The 12575-nt window shown below is 42.7% G+C and overlaps 1 protein-coding gene across 4 annotated transcripts in view; it reads right to left on the bottom strand.

The window, feature by feature from the left end:
• AUTS2 (activator of transcription and developmental regulator AUTS2) overlaps positions 1-12575 on the bottom strand; it is a 1122616-nt gene that overhangs the window by 1051689 nt on the left and 58352 nt on the right. The gene's annotated exons all lie outside the window — the stretch shown is intronic.

The following is a 12575-nucleotide window of genomic DNA, read 5'->3' on the forward strand; positions in this document are numbered from 1 at the left end:
CATTTTTCTTTGATAGCAAAATTGAAAATGAGTTCTCTGTGTTAGAAATGATAATAATGCCATGTGCAGTGCTTCATTAAAAACTGCTCTTTGAAATAAACACCTTAAGGACTCCGTTTTGGCTACATAGGCCAGGAGTAAAAGGAAAGATAGGCCCATGGACCAGGTCCAGAACCATAACTGCAGTTTGAGATAATACTGCACTTTCACTGCCATTTCCGAAAGATTCTTTGCTTTCTGAGGGTATTATGAAGACATGGAGGATAAAATATGAGTTTAAATATCTAAGACAAATCCTCAAGTATTTCAATCTGTTCCACATTACAATTTGTTTGATTCATTTTGGGATCTATTTGTTTGCCAAAGTAAGCACAGTTCAAGCCCTCTGCTGAATATTTAATGCATACAAAATTACCTTTTTAGCACAGGTTAAGAGACCTGTTATTTCCAATAAGGCTTAAGAACAGCACTGTGTCCGATGACACCTTCAGAATGGTTTTCCAAGCAAGAGCCCAAAAAAAAGCACACTCACCTGTTAGCTTCCACTAGAATTCACCTCTCCATCCATCTAAGCCTTGCCATGAATCTGAATATTCTATGCTTTATAGTTTATCAAGCTCCAGAAATACAAAAGTTACACACTACCCAACACTTCTAGTAAAAGCACAGGCATACATAGGTACTTAATCTCAGCTCCCAATTCAAATGTAAGTAACTATACTAAATCCTGTTAGAGATGAAGAAATGTACTTTAGCCCTCAAATGGTGAAAATGATCCCTAGCATAATTATATTAGCTGGCACCTTCACATCTGGTATGTATCTTGTTATTTCTGGTTGGGCACATCACATGTGAGGCATATAAATCCATAATAGGTATTAGATTTCCCTCTTAACCACCTTTCCTGCAAGCCAAAAGAAAAAATGTCTCTACTCTCATTATGCTTAAAAAGCAGTTGGAATAGAAGACTTAACAATTTAATCCCAATATATCAGCCAAAATACTCTGAGAAGTCAGTTTCCCTCATCAAGGTAGCAGAGCATAAAGCTATTTGGCAATACAAATACCAGCCTGGGCATGAGATTATAAAAATAAACACCAACATTTAAAAGCTTAATTGCAAACAACAGACATATTTGAAATTCAGGCAGTCAATCACTTGAATTCCAATCAGTCGGTAAAAAAGTAATCATTTTTATAAAAGTCTGTTCTGATAAATTCTCTAAATATGAGCATTTAATAATGTCCACTTGTAAAAAGCAACTATTTTTTGTGGCCTGATCTATTTGTGGAAACCCCATTGGACAGAACTAACAGGAGTGGACTAAACAATCACAAACTTTCAGCTCTGAAATTCTATAATTGCATAAGATTTGTTTTATAACTAAATCATAAAACGTGAGGGTTGAGAGAGACCTCTGACATTACTACATTTTACTACAAACCCCCTCATTTTGAAAATAATAAAACATAACATATCACACTACTAGTGCTAGGAAGTTTTTTGTTTGTTTGTGTTAATTTGTTTTATTTTATTTATTTGTTTTTGGCTGTGTTGGGTCTTCGTTGCTGCATGCAGGCTTTCTCTAGTTGCGGTGAGCGGGGGCTACTCTTCATTGTGGTGCGCAGGCTTCTCATTGCGGTGGCTTCTCTTGTTGCAGAGCATGGGCTCTAGGCGCACGGGCTTCAGTAGTTGCAGCACGTGGGCTCAATAGTTGTGGCACATGGGCTCTAGAGCGCAGGCTCAGTAGTTGTGACGCACAGGCTTAGCTGCTCCGCGGCATGTGGGATCCTCCCGGACCAGGGCTCAAACCCGTGTCCCCTGCATTGGCAGGCGGATTCTTAACCACTGTGCCACCAGGGAAGTCCCTAGGAAGTTTAAGCTAAGAGCTAAAATGATATTTATGGATTACAAAGGAATTTCAACTATATAAATATGCCCTTATCACTGATATTTGAGAGGTGTTTTGTTTTGTTTTTTTGTTGGCCACGCCACGTGGCTTGAGGGATTTTAGTCCCCCCAGCAGGGATCAAACCCGGGCCCCCAGCAGTGGAAGCGTGGAGCCCCAACCACTGGACCACCAGGGAATTCCCTGAGAGGTGTTTTTAATATACCAAAGCATCTAAATGAAGCTCCAGCCCTAAGAGGTTCGTGGCCACCCTCTGCTTCAAAGGCATTTCTTTTCTTCTAAGGCAGGATTCTCAACCAGGGTAATCCTGTGCCCCCCAGAGACATTTGGCCATGTCTGGAGACACTTTGGTTGTCATACTTTGGGGGTGCTAGTGATACAGAGGCCAAAAATGCAGCTAAACATCCAACAATGCACAAGACACTCCCTCACACACAACAAAGAGTTATCCAGCCCAAAATGTCAATAGTGTTGAGGACCCTGCTCTAAGAAGAGGTCACTGCCACCACCAGCAATACCCAGAACACACCTAGAATGGCAAAATAATGCCCAAGAACACCTCTCCCCCATGTAATAAGATGGTTCACTCTTCCAGGAAGCAATTACAGCAAAACGGCCCTGACTCTCCCCATCTCCTACACAGTACTAAAAAGTCAAATAAACTCTTAATAAAAAAACAAGAAGCTCCAAATGCCTTTGATTCTTAATAGGAAGGGTTTCTTTAAAGGAAAAAAAAAAGAGAGAAAGGAAGGAAGAAATAAGAAGTATATGGGGGAAGGGAGGTAATACTGGCTTTAGAACGAGATAAAAGGAGCAAATAAAGAAGAAAAATTACCCTCTCCTACAAATCTGTGAAAGCATTTCAAATCACTGCAATTACAGGTGCCCAGGAGAATCCCCCTTCACATTCACAAGGTACTTTCTCCTAACCCTCATGCTATTTCAAGTTAAAATAACACTGTCACAGAGTGGCTGGGCAGCACCATTAAAGGTAATAAGTAAATGGCAAAGACAGATGTGGCCCAGAATATCTTCCGCATGGAAGACACAAACATACGTGGAGCACTGCAACATGTTTTTGTCATTCGCAAGGACAGCCTTGTCCATAATTCTAGACAAGGCTTGTCTACAGTCCTAACCTACAATATCATGAACACTCCCCTTAGCAAAACCAGGAAAACACAATGGGAGCTTCAGGGTTTTTAAAGAAAGTAGTTTCTTTTCCCCTTGGTCATTGACCTTAGGCCCTAGAGATTTTAAAAAGTATCACACCAGTTGCTATCCTCGTTAACTTTATTCACAATTTATTTGTAGAAGCAGGTCATATGATATTAAAAACAAAAACAAAAAAAACTACCAGCACCAGATGGCTGAGGTACTAACCAGTACTAAACAGTACCTGTGTTTACGGGAGTAAACTAACTAATCAATAGAAGCTGGTGAAAGGAAAGGTTTCAAACATTTTTGCTCCACCTCCCAAACACCCTAGTTTATAGAATAGGAAACACTGTGGCAAAGACAAACCTTTCAGTTTTCAAATTAAGCCCTTTCAGATTTTTCCCTTTTAAAATTTCTTACTAACTTGACTCAATTTCCTTTTCTTTAGAATTTCCACAATATTTTGACAAAACAAGCTCACCTTCAAGAAATGTTCTTTTCTGAACATTTGTACCTCACCAATCAATCCTTCCAGGCTTGCAGTCTTCACTTCACTCCTCTTTAGTCTGTTTTTTCTGGAGATCAAAAACACTACCTGCATACACAGAATTCTCTGCAGACAGACTAATGTTAACATGGGCAGGGAAAGAGTTTCTACCAATCTCATCCATGTAGGACATGGGGCATTCCTGGGCTGCTCCCTGTTCAACTGCTTTGATTTGCAGGCTGCCCACTTCCTAATGCTATGGGCTTTCTACATTCTCTGCGCAACGAGGTTGAAAAGTGAAAATGCACTATTTCTTCGCACTGGCTAATCAGCCACATCCAAGTCAGCATCTTTTCCAAAATCATCTTTTCTCATTGACATTACAGAACCATCCTCCCAAATAAGTAAATTCCAAATTTACCAACAGTTAAGATCTGCATCCTGAGAAATCAATAATAAACGGGTTTCCATCGACCATACACCCTCTGCCCTCTGCCTAGAATTTGCCTGGATTGATTTTTTTCTCTTCTGGAGGCTGCCACCATAAAGTCCAAAAAGGTTCAATAGTGAACACATTAAAAATAAATAAATAAAAGTCTGTAACTTTGTCAAACATCAATATTTTAAATGAAAGGCTCCGGTAAAACTCAGTGGTATAAATGATGAAAGCCATGGTAAAAAGCCCCAGGAGCGCCAAGCACATAGGTACAAAAGGAAAACAGCAGGAAGGGTTTAAGCAGGTGGCCCAGGATGGAAAATTAGGAAAACACAGGCTTCTCTGAATGCTGCCAAGAAGTCCTCCAACAGAACCCAAGGAATGTGGACTCTAAGCCTGGAATGTTGTTTCTCAACCCTTCCTCTGAGAATCCCCTGGAGTGCCAGGGCCAAAGGATGGAAAACATACCATCAAAGACAAACCGAACAGCTTTTCAATTGGGTGGAGGTTACTGGTTTTACAAGAGTTTTTGTTACAGTGCTTAATCTCCTACCTAAAGTCCCTCTACCTTAGGCAGCAAAATCAACTTGATATTGATCAAAATGGTTAACACGGAAAGGGGCGTGGGAAGCTCACAAATCAAAGATGTCGTACAAAGGAAAGGAAAACAACAGGTGAAATGGAAAAGAGATTCATTTGCACAAAGTGGTGAGGTATGGCTTCAGGCTGGATTTATGCATCTTTTCAAGGATGAGATCTCTGGGAGACAAGCACGGGGGAAGTGGGACTAGAAACAACATAAAGGCTGGAGTCAGACGGATTTGGGTTTGAAACTGGGCTCTGTTGGCTACTAACTGTAAAACCTCAGGCAAGCCAATTAACCTAAGCTTCAACTTTCCCATCCATAAGATAGGGATAGTCTCCCTACTATGCAGGGCTGTTGTAAAGCTGGCAAAATTGTATAAAAAGGTACCTGTCCCATGGTGGATACCCAATAAGTGAGTACAGTGGCATTGTTTTGAGAAAAACATTGCTTCCTCAGATTCCTAGGATCACTTTGACCCATATTTCTTTACTCTGTGTATCTCCTAACCTTCCTTCCTTCTCCTTCCTGCCAAATTCCTCCATTCCCTCAAACTCCAGCAGACTATATATTTCAATTTAGAAATTTTCTATAAGTTACAGATTTCTCACTTTGTTCCTGGATACTCCAACTCTACTGCATATGAATGGGCTTGTATTTGAGGCACTGGTCATTTTAAAGATACTTTCTCAAAAACACGCCAGATTTCAATGTCACTGTATATTTGCCAGTTGCTGCTTTGTTTTGTTTTACCCAAGAACATGAGTGTCTTAAAAATAAACTTTACCTACTGAAGCATATTCCTAAACACTCAGTGGAGGTACATACATGAATATCAAAAGCATAATAAATTTAATTCACTGAACAATTTCACAGTGGTTCTCAAAGGCCACAATGTTTACATTTGGTAATTGCTATCATTCTTGCAGTGTTTAATTTTTAAGCCATAGGTTTATTTTTTAAATGAGTTTCCCTGGTAATGAAGTGAAGAGCCTACAAACAAAGATGCTGATGTCTATAAGAATGCATTGTATAGTACTGGGCAGTAATTTGCTCATGAATATCCCCAGGCTTACATGAATTCTCTTTCATCACAAGGAATGGCCTCAGCAAAGAGAGAAAAAGATAAATACACGAAGAGTCATGCCATTTCTTTACTGTACGACCTGGTCAGTTTAACCTCTGTGTGCCTTTTGGTGTCTCTGCATCCCATACAACGGGTTCAGAACCCGGAAAGTTAATAAAAATTAACAGGTTTTGTTTTTTTTTTTTTTAATTTTTGGCTGTACTGGGTCTTCTTTGCTGTGTGCTGGCTTTCTCTAGTTGTGGCAAGTGGGAGCTACGCCACTCTTTGTTGCGGTATGCGGACTTATTGCAGTGGCTTGTCTTGTTGCGGAGCACGGGCTCTAGGCACGCGGGCTTCAGTAGTTGTGGCACACGGACTCAGTAGTTGTGGCTCACAGGCTCTAGAGCACAGGCTCAGTAGTTGTGGCGCACGGGCTTAGTTGCTCCGCGGCATGTGGGATCTTCCCGGACCAGGGCTTGAACCCGTGTCCCCTGCATTGGCAGGCGGATTCTTAACCACTGCACCACCAGATAAGCCCAGAATTCTTTAAGTTCCTCAGAAGAGAAGTTCTATATAATTGTCTAGCTCTCAGAAATGAACCAGCACCACTAACACCTGAACCTAAGGTTACAAAAGGATAACAAGAGAAATAGGTCAATCAGTCATTCATTCACTTAGTATTCACTGAACACTTTTAGGATCAGAATAGCCCTATCTGGAAACTCAGATTTGTATATGAAATAATTCAAACAGTAAGAATTTATGATATGCTCACTATATAATTAGAAAGGGGTTGGTAAACTTCTGTAAAATACCACATAGTAAATATTTCAAGCTTTTCAGAACATAGGGTCTCTGCTACAACTATTCAGTTTTGCTATTGTAGCACCAAAGTAGCCAAAGACAATAATGTAAATCAGGGGTCCCCAACCCCTGGGCCAAGGACCAGTACCAGTTCGTGGCCTGTTACGAACTGGGCCACACAGCAGGAGGTGAGCGGCAGGTGAGCAAGCAAAGCTTCATCTGTATTTACAGCCACTCAGCATCGCTCGCATTACCGCCTGAGCTCCGCCTCCTGTCAGATCAGCAGCAGTATTAGAGTCTCATAGGAGCGCCAACCCTACTGTGAACTGCACATGCAAGGGATCTAGGCTGTGTGCTCCTTATGAGAATCTAATGCCTGATGATCTGAGGTGGAGCTGAGGCAGTGACGCTAGCGCTGGGGAGCGGCTGCAAATACAGATTATCATTAGCAGAGAGGTTTGACTGCACAGAGACCATAATAAATCAACTGCTTGCAGACATATCAAAACCCTATCAGTGACTGACAAGTGATAATTAAGCTGCATCTGGTGGCAGGCTTTATAGTGGTGAGTTGATGTACTTCAATTGTACAGCTGCATCTGGTGGCAGGCTTTAAGTCAGAATCCGACACTTATTTCAGTCCACGCGTGGCCCACCCATTATATTATTTACCACTTCCGTCCACACCTCTTTCCCAAACTGCGCACTTGTCTCAGTCACAGTTTTGGGAAGCCCACAAGCTAATCCTAGCCAAAATGAGTAAAAAACAAACGTTGCTGGAGAGCTTCTTTGAAAAGGGGGAAAGACCCAATGATGAGACAGCAGAAGACTCTAAGACTGCCAACAAAAAGAAAGCTGCATTTAAAAGAAAATACCAAGAGTCGTACTTAAGTTATGGGTTCATTGCAACAGGTGATTCACATTCTCCAAGCCCACTTTGCATAATATATAGTGACCAGCTATCCAACGAAGCCCTAAAACTTTCAAAACTGCTTCGCCACATGGAGACCAAGCACCCTGCATTAAAAGCCAAGCCTTTGGAGTTTTCCAAAGAAAAAAAACGTGAACACAGAGAAGCAATTATTGAAGGCCACCACTTCATCAAATGTGTCTGCACTGAGAGTATCATTCTTAGCGGCTAACCACATTGCTAAAGCTAAGAAGCCCTTTACTATTGCTGAAGGGTTGATCCTGCCTGCTGCTAAGGACATGTGTCGTGAACTTTTAGGAGAGGCTGCAGTTCAAAAGGTGGCACATGCTCCTCTGTCAGCTAGCACCATAAACAGATGAATTGATGAAATAGCAGAGGATACTGAGGCACAGTTGTTAGGCTTAATGAGTCACCATGGTACACAATCCAGGTTGACAAGTCTACTGATGTTGACAAGAAGACAACAATGCTTTGTTTGTTTTTTGGTGTTTTTTTTTGGCTGCGTTGGGTTTGTCCCTGAGCACGGGCTTTCTCTAGTTGCGATGAGCGGGGGCTATTCTTCGTTGCAATGCACAGGGTTTCTCACTGCAGTGGCTTCTCTTTTTGCGGAGCACGGGCTCTAGGCATGTGGGCATCAGTAGTCATGGCTCGCGGGCTCTACAGTGCAGGCTCAGTAGTTGTGGCACACGGGCTTAGTTGCTCCGTGGCAGGTGGGATCTTCCCGGACCAGGGCTCCAACCCGTGTCCACTGCATTGGCAGGCGGATTCTTAACCACTGTGCCACCAGGGAAGCCCACAATGCTTGTTTCTGTGCGATATATTTTTCAGGAGGATGTGCATGAGGATATGTGATGTGCACTTTTGTTGCCAACCAACACCACAGCTATAGAACTATTCGAGTCTTTGAATGATTACATATCAGGAAAACCGAATTGGTCATTTTGTGTCGGTATACACACAGACGACTGGACAGCTTTCTGGTTTCACTGCTCGGGTCAAAGAGGTCGCTTCTGAATGTGAGTCTACGCACTGTGTCATCCATAGAGAAATGCTGGCTAGCAGAAAAATGTCACCTGAACTTAACGTTTTGCAGGCTGTAATTAAAATTATCAACCCCATTAAAGTACAGGCCCTTAACTCATGTCTGTTTGTGCAGCTCTATGAGGAGACGGACACAGGACACACACATCTTCTCTTATACACAGAAGTGAGATGGCTTTCTAAAGGTAGATCACTGGCCAGAGTATCTGAGTTACAAGAGCCGCTCCAGAGATTTATTTTAGAAAAACAGTCACCTCTGGCAGCACATTTCAGTGACACAGAATGGGTCGCAAAACTTGCTTATTTGTGTGACATATTCAACCTGCTCAACAAACTCAATCTGTCACTTCAGGGGAGAATGACAACTGTGTTCAAGTCGGCAGATAGAGTGGCTGCATTCAAAGCCTAACTGGAATTATGGGGGCGACGAGTGAACACTGGAATTTTTGACATGTTTCAAACATTAGCAGAGATTTTGAAAGAGACTAAGCCAGGGCCTTCTTTCTCCCAGCTGGTGCATGATCACCTATCTCAGCTTTCAAAAGAGTTTGAGCATTACTTCCCAACCACAGAAGACCCCCAAACTGGGAAGGAACGGATCCGTGACCCATTTGTGAAAAAGCCAGGTGAATCGACTTTGTCCGTGCTAGAAGAGGATCAACTGCTTGAGACTGCAAATGACGGTGGCCTTAAAAGTATGTTTGAGACAACTTCAAATCTCCATACATTCTGGATTACAGTCAAGACAGAATATCCTGAGATTGCCACACAAGCACTGAAAAGCCTGCTTCCACTTCCAACATCCTATCTTTGTGAAGCAGGGTTTTCTACAGTGACAGCAACCGAAACGAGATTACAGAGTAGACCGGACAAAAGCAACACACGTCAGGTTTCACTGTCTCCCATCACCCCCAGATGGGACCATCTAGTTGCAGGAAAACAAGCTCAGGGCTCCCACTGATTCTGCATTATGGTGAGTTGTATAATTATTTCATTCTATATTACAATGTAATAATAATAGAAATAAAGTGCACAATAAATGTAATGAGCTTGAATCATCCCGAAACCATCCCCCCTCCACCCTAGTCTGTGGAAAAACTGTCTTCCAGGAAACTGGTCCCTGGTGCCAGAAAGGTTGGGGATGGACCGCTGATGTAAAAGAATGGACCTGGCTGTATTCCGATAAAATTTGTGAATGCTGAAATGTGAATTTCACATAATTTTCATGTGTCATGAAATATTCTTCCTTTGATTTCTTTCAACCACTTAAAAATGTAAAAATCATTCTTAGTTCATTCCCGTACAGGCAGTGGCCTGGTTTGGCCTATAAGCCATAATTTGCCAACCCCTGTATCTGGCTCAGTGTAATGGGCATTTGGGCAACCATAGAGAAGAATTAGACATTTTCCCTGCTTTCTAAGACAGAACAAGAGAAGTAAACCAACAATTACAGCACAATGTGATAAATGGTAAGAGAGGTGTGCCCAGTATTACAGGAGCCAGCAGACAAAGCAATTAAGGAAATTTCTCCTAAATTGGCAATGAGGTCTTGATATAAACACTAAAGCAGTTCTAGGTTGGTTTTTCTGTATGTAACAAATTGTTAAAAGTTACCTTAATAAACAAAGAAACTGTGACTTTAAAAGAAAACCTCACCACCCACATCTGCTACGACTTTATCAGAACATGCCTGGGTGCATTTTAGAACGTCCTTTTTAATTAGCGTTCCAGGCCAGGACCTCCGGCAAAATCCATTCTCCATTGATCTGCCAGGAAGCAAGCATGTCCCAGGTGGTAGCTGACTGAGAATCATAAGGTCAAGTCCACAGGTCTTGCCTGTTTATTTCACCAAAGTCCTTTAGTTGTCACAGGTAATAGTTTTCAAGTACTCTGGGATAGAAAGAATCAAATGGGTTTTTTTCCCCCAAGTGAAAGGTCAATGGAATAATCAGCTTGGCCAGAGTCTCAAATATTTGCCTGCACCCCACTGGTTCTGCCTAATCAAATCAAGTTTACTAGAGGGTCACCTCTAATCAGCACTAGGTTTTATCTGCATTTGGAGATGTTTAGGCAGATTTATTTTAATTACCTCAGAACAAACGAAGCTTGGGTCTTGAGGCTTTAATGGTCACGACTGTCTGCCCGGATGTTTTGTTCCAAGGGGGAAGCTGAGGGAGCCAGGAGGCAGGCTGACATCATCAGCTGTGTATTTAATTAAATCAAGATGAAGAGCGGGCAGGCAGGCTGGGGAGAATGATGGGTCAGCCTTCCTGTCCCAATACAGTAAGGCTACACCACTCATGACAATCCAAGGGGCTAAAGGCTCCCACGCCACCCACTCATCTGGCAGAAAGGACCATCTTTTCTGACTTCCAGGAAAGCAGACACTCCAGTGTGAGCCTCTGGCTTCTCCGTGAGCCTTGCATGTCGCAGGAAAGAAAATCAACAACTACCACCTCCTAAGAGTCGACAGGCCACAGATCCCTCAGAATAAATACAAAACAAGCCTTCACAATGATGAATGGTCCAGACATTCACAGTTTCCACCAGTATTCCAGATGTGTTGGCAACTAGCTTCCTTCCTTGGATGTCTTAGTGACCCAAGATTTCAGGGAATAACCAAGACCTTGCTTTAATGTGACAGTAGGCTTCTGTATTCTGGTATCTTAATATCAGATTGCATCAGGCTTTGAAGGTTCCTTTATTTGAAGTACCTTTGGTAATACAATTATTCTCTCCCTCCAGGGGGAAAAAAAAAAAGCCTCATGTTAGACTTGTGATCCAACATCAAATTCAGGAATTCAAACAAGTTCTCCCACTTGAGAACACAGAGGGAATAAAGTTAACCCAAGATCTGGGTGGTTCTTTTCTTGGTCAGTTTCCTCCCCCCAGAAATCAGTCTGGAGGTCAGGGAGGACAGGGGATATGTCTCATTCACCCCTCTATCCCTGCTGCTTTCCTGTGCTGATGGTGATTAAATCAAAGACTAGCATACATTCATTGACCAACAAGTCCTATGCCCCCTTTTTTTTTAAGGAATAAGAAAACTCAATGATCTAAAAGGCAGTAAAACTGTGAGCAAAATAAACAAATTTTAAAATCTGGATAAACACCCAGAAACTGCAGGCTGGGTGTTTCTGTTTGTATCAGGTTTTGTCCCCAGCAGACAGTCAACCAAGCTGTTCACGGAGTGTTAGGAACCGGAGCCTTTGTGGTAACACCAGTCAAGAACTCATTTCACACTGGTGGCAAGCTCTTATTTCCCAAGAGGCCTTTCCAAGAGATACAGTGGTCAGCTGTGCATGGACTTCTAATGGCTCTGAAATGTGTCCCTGCTGCAGTCACCGCACAGTCAGGAAGTGGCAGAGGGGCCATCTGTCAGGAGGCCCCAAGAAAATTATTAAACAAATCCCATCCGCCAAGATAGCTGGAGGCAGAGACATGAAATAGGGAAGAGAGAGGGGACGTACAGAGAAAAGAAGCAATCTGTCCTATCACCACCCCACTCCCATCTTAACCTTCCATTTTTAATGACAGTTCTTTGCGAGGATGAGCACATGGCATCAGCAGCACTTGGAAGGCTCGGCCTGAGAAATAAGATGGTCTTTGTTTCTGTCCCCATGTCTCTTCTCTGCCCAGTAAATCTGGGTCTGTCGGAGCTGACTGCACCAGCACAGCCCAGATGGTAAATGAAATACTGAAATGGTTCCTTACAAGTTGGTAGTGAGCCACAGTCAAAGCCCTCTCTCCCAACCAGGTCCCCAAAAAGGCATAGCTCCTTCCCTGAGACACCTCCTCCCGCCTTCCTGAGAGCAGGGGGCCTTCATACATTCTCAGGCCAGCTGTCCAAGCTCTGGTCAAAAGCCTAGGGCTCACCTTTGGGTGGCCCAAAAGGGGACCCACCGCCCATGCCCCAAATACTCTACCCACTCCCCAGTGTTTCTCACACTGTAGAGTGCATCAGAATCACCTGGAGGACTTGTTAAAGCATAAACTGCTGAGCTCCACCCCCACAATTTCTGATTCAATACGTGGGACCAAAAAAAATCTGCATTTCTAACAAGTTCCCAGATAATGCTGATACTTCTAGTTTAGGGACCATGATTTGAGAATCACCACAGTAAATTTATAAAAAACAAGAAAGCCAGGCAACTGTTGT

This window comes from Balaenoptera ricei, chromosome 15, assembly GCF_028023285.1.
Source record: "Balaenoptera ricei isolate mBalRic1 chromosome 15, mBalRic1.hap2, whole genome shotgun sequence".
Lineage (NCBI taxonomy): Eukaryota > Metazoa > Chordata > Mammalia > Artiodactyla > Balaenopteridae > Balaenoptera > Balaenoptera ricei.